Source organism: Agelaius tricolor, unplaced genomic scaffold (assembly GCF_023055355.1).
Source record: "Agelaius tricolor isolate 1412-34295 unplaced genomic scaffold, bAgeTri1.0.p SCAF_19, whole genome shotgun sequence".
NCBI classification, from domain to species: Eukaryota; Metazoa; Chordata; class Aves; order Passeriformes; family Icteridae; genus Agelaius; species Agelaius tricolor.
This window is the reverse complement of record NW_027269279.1, coordinates 16,138,752-16,148,980: the sequence shown is the minus strand read 5'-3', so window position 1 is coordinate 16,148,980 and position 10,229 is coordinate 16,138,752. Positions and strand designations below refer to the sequence as shown.

At 54.8% G+C, this 10,229-nt stretch overlaps 1 long non-coding RNA gene across 1 annotated transcript; it reads left to right on the top strand.

The window, feature by feature from the left end:
* The first annotated feature begins 171 nt into the window (after positions 1–171).
* LOC139598329 (uncharacterized) lies at positions 172–7,318 on the top strand. The gene is made up of 2 exons (XR_011681851.1): positions 172–817; positions 1,699–7,318. It is a non-coding gene; the product is annotated as an uncharacterized lncRNA (long non-coding RNA).
* Positions 7,319–10,229: the final 2,911 nt, after the last annotated feature.

Genomic DNA, 10,229 nt, shown 5'->3' with positions numbered 1-10,229 from the left:
TTCCCCGCCCGCCCACAGGTCGCAGCGGCGGCGCTTGCCTGCGCTGGCTGCCCGATTCTGATGCCCTCCCCTCGTTCCCCCCTCCGCGCTGCCTGGTTGAGCCCGTCCGGCCCGACGGCCGCGGTCCGCTGAGCGTGATTCAGCTCTCATTAGCATAAGGGGCGTGCCCCGTCACGGCCCCGCCCACCCGGCGGCGGCCTTGCCTCGGGCTGGTGATGTTGGAGTAGTGTCCCTGTGTCTCTTGCCCCTGGCCTGTCCCGTCCCCCTGTCCTGTCTGTGTGTCGTGTCCCTGCAGCACCGCCTGGGCCGTGTCCCGTTACCTGACCCCAGGACGCGGCTCCTGCCGCGTATCCCCATGTCCGTGTGCCGTGTTCCGGTGCCGCATCCCCCACGGTGCATCCCATCGCCATGTGCCGTGACCCCGGTGCCATGTCCCGTGTCCCATGTGCCGTGATCCCGGTGCCATGTCCTGTGTCCCATGTGCCGTGTTCCCCATGCCATGTCCTCCCCAGCACATCCTGTGTGCCAGGTGCCACCTGCCCTGTGCCTTGCCTGCGTGCTGTGCCCCCTTTCCTGTCAGACCCTGTCACCTGAGCTGTGGTCACCTGTTGTGAGCTTCCCACGAGGCATCAGCTGTGCCCGTGGGGCCTTGCTGGCTTGGGGTCCCCTCTAGGGCCTTCCAGCCCTTGCACTCCACATCTTCCAAGGGTACAGTACCAGTAGCATCTGTTGGAGTTCTACTGCTGTCCCATCCATCGATCCTCCTCCCTTGGATATGACAGCCAGCCCCTGGCCCATCCTTTTCCCCAGGCTGGAGGTGAGTGGATGGGCTGGGTCTGAACCGTGGTATTATCCCTCCATAGGCTCTGCCACCTGCTCTCTCCTGCAGGCACTCCCCTGAGCCAAACCTATCCCAAATCATCCCAGATGGATGCTCCTACAGCCCATCCTGGAAGGGTGACTCATGCCATTTTGTTACCCAGAATTTGGGGGGTCATTAACAGTTCCTGCTGCCATAAATCTGGCTGAGCTTCCCATGTCCCAAAACACCAGGTCTCTTAATTACTCAAGGGCCACCTCCCTTTTCCCCTGTGTTGCCACTTTTCTGTCCCCCTCAGCCTTGTTAGAGCCCACAGGGAAGGTGAGGACAGGATTTACTTTGGCAAATTCCTTGCTGCTGCTTGAGCACAAAGGGCCCTGGCACTTCAGTGGGCAGAGGTGGCTGGCATGTGCTGGGGACTGGCAGCAGGGCACGCTGGTTCTGAGGGGGAGACTGTCTTGTGGCAGGCTGTCACCAAGTCTTCATGGGGACATCCAGCACATGGCCCATGGCAGAGGTTGGCTGGAGGCACAAAGAGGAGCAGTGGGCTGGGGGTCAGCCATAGAGGTGGAGCCTGTCCTAAGCCCTGGCAGAGGTGGGTGCAGGGGCTGTGCATCCCATCTGGGGAGCACACTGCCACTGTCACCACCACCACTGCCACCAGCACTGTCACCAGCATCCCCACTGCCACCATCATAACCGCCACCAGCACCACAATCATCATCACTGCCACCACCAGCACCACTCCCCCCATTGCTGCTTGTCCACAGTGGGACACGAACTTTTTCAGTGTGGTCATTGTTGTCATCACTCTGTGGTGGTGGCTGTCACTGCTAGCAGTGTTTCCAGCACCTCAAATTAACCTTTCACTGTCACAGGACAATCCCTGCCTCTAGGCTCCAGAGCAATTGGTCACTGAGTGAATTTCTCACCCCTTGGGCCACTGGCAGCATCAGCAGTTTGTTCACCAGATTTGGGCTGGTGAGTGAAAATGTGGCCTGGCCTGTGGTGCCTCATCCCACCCTGGTGCTCATGTCTGTGCCCTCCTGGTGCTCACCTGGGCTGGGTCTGGCCACGCTGCCACCAGCCCTCACCTGTAGTGGGCATCTCTCCCAACACTGTGCCTGGCCTGGCTGCAGTGAGGGGACCTTGCAAGGTGCTGAGCCCAAAGAGAGTGCCATGCGCATGCTGACTGGCAGGGATGAGCCCAGATCTCTGCCCCCTGGAATTTATCTGTGGGTGATGGGTGCTGTCGTGTTGTTGGGCGAGAGCCTCAAACCCCCAAGGACACCAAGAGACTGGAGCAACACCAGAAACAATATTTGGAGCAGGGACCCAGGGCCCAGGGTGGATTTTAAGGGCCCCTAAAGGATGCTCTTCCCCCTGTGCCTCTCCCGGGTCCCGGTGGGCAGCCCTGGCTGCCGTGGAGCGGCTCCGTGGCCGCGGCGCTGCCGCCTCCTCCTCCCGCAGCTCCTCCCGGCCGGCGCTGCCCGCCGATCATCCGGCCCCATCCCCGCTCCATCTGCCGGCGAGCGGCCATCCCGGCCCACAAAGAGCCTCCTGTAGCCGGGAGCTCACGAGTTGCGGCGGCGGTGCCGCTCCGGGGATGCCGTGTCTCCGGAGAGGCTGAGCAGCGGCGCCCCGAGGGCCGAGCTCGCCTCCCTCCACCCTTTGGAACTGCCGGGAGTCTCCCTGCCCCTGCATCGTGCTCCAGCACCTTGAGCCAAGCCCTCTTCTCCTTCCTTCTCCACCTCCCATGCTCTTCATTTGGGACTCATTCAATGTCTCTGGGTCTCAGTTCTCCAGCCTTAAAGGTACAATAAATTGTTTGGGTTTCACCTGAAATTGCTGATTCACAGCAAGGATACTTTTAAGGTCTTGGCAACAAAATTTCCTTTCAAACCATTGCATTTTACATTTTCCCTGCTGCATGTATTTATTCAGCTTCCTCCTACCCGGGTGGAGCCATGGAGGTCATGGTGGAGTCAGTGTGGTTCCCCCTGCGCATACTGGCGCCAACACTCTTAAGGGTTTGCACAGAGGGGAGGTCTGGGTGCTGGAAATGAGAGCATCCACCTCCTTTCACCCATGCGGGACTGCCCAGCCCTCCTCACTCTCTCCACTCCCCCCTAGACTGACCAGGCCGATGGAGGGAGCGTGTGCCAGGCACCCTCCTGAGATGCCCGTGAAGCCACACTGGTGGCCCGGGTGTGGCAGTGATCGGTGGAGTGAGGGGACACAGGGATGCACAAAGCCCACGTGGGCCAGAGGAGAGGAAGGACTCATTGGATACTGGTGACAGCAGGACACGTGACCTCTCCGGGCTCCCTGTCATGCCCGGTGTGTTGCAGCAGGTACCCAAGAGTAACTGAAGTCCTTCCCAGAGCAGGGCTGTTCGAAAGCACCGTGGCATTCCCAGCACCAGCAGCATGGCTGCTGCAGCTGCGCCTGCAGGCCCGGCAGTGATGGCACCCTTGGCTGGGGGCTCTCAGTCAAACCTGGCTCTGTTCTGGCCCCATGGTTGCTGCACTCAGCCAGCTCTCCCCAGGATGTCGCTGCCCCCCTGCCACCCCTCAGTGGGGACACCAAGGCTCTCATGCCAGTTCTGCTTCTGCCTTGTGGAGCTGCAGGGGTATTTCTTCCTCAGGGAAAGGGCAACGGGAGGAGGAACAAAATTCAATGCAAACTGGGAGGTGAACACAACATCAAAGGCAAATAAATGGCCAGAGCTTGGATGCAGAAGAACCCAAATGAATTCCTGTTCCCACAGCAACCAGCAGTCACCCCCTCGCCAGGCGCTCGCCAGGCTGGCACCAACACGCCCACACTCACCAGGGGGACGTGAGGGTGGCACCTCCAGTGCTGCCTTTTCCTTTTGAGCTGGATTCACCACATGGCATGGCATGGCACCACACCAAACCAAACCCAGCCTGAGAGGGATTTTGGATTGCCTGTTCCCATGGCAAGGAAGGAGCAGAGGCATGAAGTGGGCTTTCCAGCAGCTTCAGGGGAGAGGTGCCACCACCTTTTGAGGGGTATTTTCTGAGTGGCCTCATGGCATATGACTCTCCCACTGCCCTGGGCCTTGTCTATGCATGGACCAAACACCCTGGAGAGCAATTTCAGAGGGCTCCAGCTTCTGTCAGCTGCTTCCAGTGAGCAGGAGCTGGACACTGTCTGCTCCATGCTACATATGGGACTCCAGGGCTGCTGACCTGCCCTGACCCAGCTGGTTTTTGGCAAGTTGGAGAGTTGTTTACCAGAGGATCTATTTCTAAAAGCAACGGCAGTGCTGGTGGTTTTGCCCATGTCATGAAGCAAGGTGGAAGGCATCTGTGAAGCCAGCTGGGAGCACCCTGCCCCTGCAGGACAGGTCTGGGTACAGAGATGCCAGGGTGGGATTGCATTGTTGCAGAACAGGCAGGGAATGCTCTGGCCCCCTCGGTACCATGACAGATTTTGTGTTAAGGTGTTAAAAATGCAGCTCAGCTCAGGACAAGCCCAGGTGGGCTTTCAGTCTGGAGGTCTGATAGACACAGTGGAGCTGAGCTGGTGCAGGGATTGGGAACGAGAAATGCAGGTTTGGCAGTGGATGCATTGCTCACAGCCTCGGCAGCAAGCGCTGGCCAGCCACAGAGCAAAACCTATGGAGCATTTCCTCATTCAGTGCCTCCTGCAGGCACTGAATCACAGGGCAGGAGTCACAGCCTTGGTGCCCATCCCCGGGCTCCTCCTCCCTCCCCGAGTCAGGACTTTGGGGCATTTACAAAAGGGGTTTCTCTTGCTCTATTTGGGTCTTAATTAACTGATGCCCACCCTGAGTTGTTAATTCTTTCCTGGGATTTCCCCAGTGCTGGACTTCCCGATAAGGCAATCAGGGGCCTCTGATCCTATCCTATCCTATCCTATCCTATCCTATCCTATCCTATCCTATCCTATCCTAATCTCTTTCTCTTCTCATCTTTTTGTCCAGGACTTCCCTACCCTATGTAAACCCTCTGATCTTCCTCTTTTCCACACCACATTTCTGTGTGATGCAGCTGGGAAAATATCCGTGTTCCTACAGTTTCTTCAGCTCCTGAGAATGGTGTGGAGAGAAGCTGGGTTTTTTCTGCCATCCTTTTCCTGAAATGCCCTATCCAGGACTGCACACTGTGTGGGGCTGGTCTTCATCCTTCCTTCCACAGGGGATCCATGCTGGCTCCCAGCACTCAGCTGGCAGTGGGGATCAGCCCAGGCTTCCCACAAGGAGGTTCTGCCCATGGTTTGAAAATAGCATTTATTTGCTCTGGGTTACCATAGTTACTGGTGGAAGTCATGTGGCTCCTGCTGTTGAGTTGGGACATTCTCTCCATTATGGCATCACTGTCTAGTTCCACCTTCATGCATGGAAAAGGCAGGAATTTCTTGGGCATTGGGTGGGCTCTGCATGGGATACCCCCTTCCCCCTTAGCACCCTTCAGCAACCCACTGGCTGTACCTGCAGTGCTGTTGGGGATTTTCAGTCCCCAGTCACAGGGTTTGTATTTCTAGGAGGAGCCAATGTGGTTTTCCCAGCACATAGCCTGTCCCTACACTGCATCTGAGAGCTTTTAGAAGCAGACACTGAGACCCAGCACACCAACCTCCCACCCTTGGTTTTTGGGAAGCTGGTTTGCAAATGGGGGCCTGGAACAGCTGACATAACCTGGAGAGGCAATTTTGGAGGCAGGATGCTTGGTGAGATGGGCATGCAGCGTGGGAGGGATGCTTGGTGGCTGGGAGCCACATGTGGGCTGTGCTCCAGGGCTCCCTGCAGAAACACCCAGAGAAGTACAAACCCAGTGCTCAGGTTAGCCTGCACTGGAGCCTTTCAGCCATAGCTTTTTCTTGCCAGAGACTTGTGAGTGCAGGCACTATTTGTTATCTTCCCACAGCCATGGCAGACATCACCCCACAGAGAGAGCCTGGAGCTAGCCTGGAATGCCACTGGGACTCTCCTGTCTGTGGATCTTCTCCTGCTGCCCTGGTGTCACTGAAACTGTGGGAAAAACAAAAAGCCTCCAACAACACTTTTATGTTAGAGAGTCAAGGCATTATTTTATTATCTGGCCAGGATGTACCACAGAAATAATCTCATCCACACATAGTCTGGGTATGCAGAGAGAATAATTCCATGACACATTCTTTTACAAGATTTTCCCCAAACTTTATATAGTCAAACCCCATAGAGATGCACTTTTTTAAAGTTCATTGGTCCAGAGTTGAGTAACCCCCAGTATTCAGTTTCCCATTGGATCCGAATCTCCTCACCTCTGATGTTAATTAGATCTTCATTCTTCGATTTTTCATAAGTCCTCTTTGGAGGAGATGTCTCTAACTCTGCCAGAGGCAGAGTCTGGGGTAGGTGATGGTAGATGGCCGCTGATGTTCCGTTGATGGCCTTTTATCTTTCTGGGTATTTATGGGCTACTCCAAGTCCATCAGGCCTCATCTAGAGAAACAATGTCCTGGAAACAAAGCTTCAGTTCCCTTCCCCAGGGCAAAGGTGAACAAACCTGGCTAAAGTTATATAAAAAATTTTTAAACTGGTATGTTTTCCAGCACTGGGAGCTGCCCTGGAGACACGGGGAGAGGAGCATATTGGGGACAGGATGTGGCAGGACAAATCCAGGCCCAGGGTGCCACAATCTTTTTGAGGATAGAGCTGCTGGCAGATGCTGAGAATAGGCAGCCACAGGGCACCAAGGAAGGGAAGGATGATTTTGGGTCACTACACTCAGTTTTGGGGAGAAAATCCAGGTTGGTGAGGGCAGAAACTTTCTGCTGCCCGGGTGGAAGCTGCTTCAGAACCATGTGCTGCACTGCTCCCAACGCGGCCTTTGTCACTGAGCTGGGACAGTGCCATGGCTCTGCCCTCACAACCTGCTTCTTCTCTGTGCTGCCAGCTCTCCCTTGGCCTGTGGCCCTGGCAGGTAGGGAGAGAGATAAACCTTGGCTGGCTGGCAGAACAGCACCTTCCTGCAGAGCTGCTGAGGACGAGGTGCTGAAGAACCGCTGCTGCGAGATGCACCAGGGCTGGAGTCTCTTCTCCTCTCCCTGTCTCCCTCCCTGCCTGGCTCAGCACATATTAGGGTCCTCACTACCAATTAGCAAATTAAATCCAATCCCTCTGTGTGGTATTCACATATTCTTTGAACAGAGAGAGACATAATTCTCTCTCCCAGGATTTTTCCTGGGAAAGGCAGCGAGAAAGCTCAAAGACAGAAGAGAAAATACTTGCCGCTCCTGTTTGGCACATGTGGAATGTGTTATGGTGATTGTTTACCGAAAGGGATTTGTTTATTGGACTCTGGTGATGGTTGTTTTGAATGATTGACCAATTAGGTCAAAATTGCATTGTGACTGTCTGTAAGGGGTCAAAGGTTTTCTTTAGTACATTAGTAGTATGGTATAGTATTAGTATAGTATAGTATAATATAGTATAGCTATAATAAAGCAATTCTTCAGCCTTCTGAATCATGGAGTCTTTGCACGTTATTTCCTGGCTGGGGGTCATCCTGCATCGGTACCTCTGTCACTTCCCAAGTATTCCTACACAGCTGCTGTGCTTGTGCTCCTCCTGCCTTGGCTCCTGCACTCTGACAGAGCATCACCTCTGGCATGCCGTGCCTGCCGGCCTCTCCTCCAGGTTCCCATGCCTCTGGACCCCTCAAGAGCTAGAGATGAAACTGAGATGGTGTTGGTGCCAGTGGCAGCTTAGTGGCAGCTGTCTGGGAGCCCCTGAAGCTCCTGTCCTCTGTAGTTCATGGATGCAGTGTTACCCCCACCTCCCACTCTCCTCCTGCACACATTGTCTGTTGGGCTTGACTAATACACTTAGAGAAGGATATTTTTGACTGGGTAAAGAAATTTGCGAAAACAGGGTCAGATTGTCCCCAGCAATTGTTCTGTTCATGGGCTGGGGTGACCAGTTTTTCTGCAGATGTATTTCTGGGTGTGGGTGCTGGCAGTGCCCCAGTCTTACTCTGCTGGTCAGGGGGACCACGGGAGCTGTGCTCCGACCCCTGGCAGCCCCCATTAGTTCACAGTGGGGCAGGACACCCCACGGCCTCACCTCCCTGCCCCACTATTGGACAAAGGATGTGGCAGCCAGTGCCTTTCCTGGCCGTGTCCCTGCTGCCCAGGACCACTCAACCTAAAATATTGTGGATGAGCCAACTTAACCAGCACTCAGTTATTACTTTGTTTGAGGAAAGACAAACTGAAAGGCAGAAGGAATGTGTTTCCTTTGTTATCATTATTCCCCTCTCAGGGTGTTTCCTTGCTCAGTTTGCTGGGGAAAATCGAGCCCTGGATGCCCCTGGAGCTGCTGCTGAGCAAAAAGGCATGAGACCTTTTTATTTTAAGCATAATTTTTGTGTTTCCTGGGTTTAGCATCTCCCTTGTGGGCAGTTCCTCTTCTCCAACCCCCTCTGTGAAAGTCCTGCCGTGGCAAGAGGACAGTTGGCTAATCATGGGGACGAGGTGACATCTGCTTGTATGAGCCCTGCCCGGGGCAGGCAGCCCAGTACCCACTGGCAGCTGCGGGGACCAGTGCCTGTTTTCCAAAAGCATGAGCACCTCCTCTGGAACGAGCAAGTTGGGAAGGATCCAGACTACCAGAAAGCAGAAAAAGCTGCAGCAATGAGAGGGAGTTTCTGTTCCTCTTGGGTTGGAAGAAATGCTCACCCAAACCCAAAATTCATATCCTGAGACCAGGTACACTGGTCTGAGCTCTCAGGGTCTGCCCTCTCTCTGGCTTCATGTGCTGCCTTCTCCCCTAAGCCTCTGGAGACCAAAGTGCTGGTGCCTGGAGCCAGGGACATACCCAGCCCCAGGAGACAGAGACGGTATTTTAGAACTGCCTTGACAGGATGAAGAAGAAAAAACCATAGATTTCACCACCAGCCCAGCCCCAGGGGCTGGGATTTGTCACACTGCAAAGGGGACTGAGCCCTGAATGTCTCTGGCTGCAGCCAGCAAAAGTGGGGGCTGGATGCACTGGATGTGGGACCTCAGTCTGGGGCTGTTTCACCTCTCTCCTGTGTGCCAGAGCCTGACTGGGATTTCTTCTGCCCAAGCTCATCATTGGCCATGGGTGTGGCATCCAATACCTCCTTTGAAGGAAGCTCCATCATGCCTAGTCAAAGATGGTCTTATTCAGACCTGTTGTAGCAAAGAGAACACACCACAGGGAAATTCAGAGACCCCCAAAGGCTCCAGTTCAAGTTCCAGTAGAGTGGGGGACAGCTGGTTACCTGCAGGTTCCTGCTGGCCACTTACACTTGTGTCAAAGGTGCACCCCAGGCCTCAGCCCATGACCACCACTGCTGGCAGGAGGTGTGCTGCCCTTGGGGCTGAAATACCCAAGAAAGATGATACTTGCTAGGAGAAATTACTGTGAGCCATGGACCTGCTCATGTCAATGACACCAAAGCAAAAGATCTGGATAATGACCCCAGGGTTTCCAAAGCCCAGTCCTCTCTTTTCTAGTGGTTTTTAGGCTGCCCATCTATAATGAAATTGTTTAGGTTGGAAAAGGCAGCCAAGATCCTTGAATTCAAGCATTACTCTAGCTTGGCCAAGGCCACCATTAAACCTTGTCCCCAGATACTGTAAGCCTACTTGTTTCCTGAACACTTTCAGGAATAGCAATTCCATCACTACCTGAGCAGCTGTGCCAGTGCCAAACCACCCTTTCCATGGAGTAATTTTCCCTAATACCCAATCTGTCCCCTGGCACAACTTGAGGTTGTTCCCTCTCTTCCTTTCCCTGTTCCCTGGAGCAGAGCCCGACCCCCCAGCTGTCCCCTCCTGTCAGGAGTTGTGCGGAGCCACAAGGTCCCCCCTGAGCCTCCTTTTCTCCAGGCTGAGCCCCCTTTTCTCCAGGCTGAGCCCCTTCCCAGCTCCCTCAGCCCCTCCTGGTGCTCCAGCCCCTCCCTAGCTCTGTTCCCTTCCCTGGACATGCCCCAGTCCCTCCATGTCTGTCTTCTTGTGAGGACCCCAGAACTGACCCCAGGACTGGAGGTGCCTCAGCAGTGCCCAGCACAGGGGATGGTCACTGCCCTGGTCCTGCTGCCACACCATGGCTGGTACAGGCCATGTGTCACTGGCTACTCTTGACCACAGGCAGTTGTCATGGGCTCTGCAGGCATTGCCTACTGCAGAGACAGCTTCAGTCTGGGCTCCTTGCTGGGGCAGAGCTGCACTAATCACTGAGTTTTGCAGAAGACACAGCCAAGATGGCAAAGTTCAGTGGCTGCAGATGAAAAGGGCAAGAGCATTTGCAGATGACAAAAGATCATACAGGGATGTTGGCTCAGAAAAGGGGAAGAGGAAGAGGAGACTCAGTGGAAAGATGTGGGGGAGATATGAAAACAATTGGTTC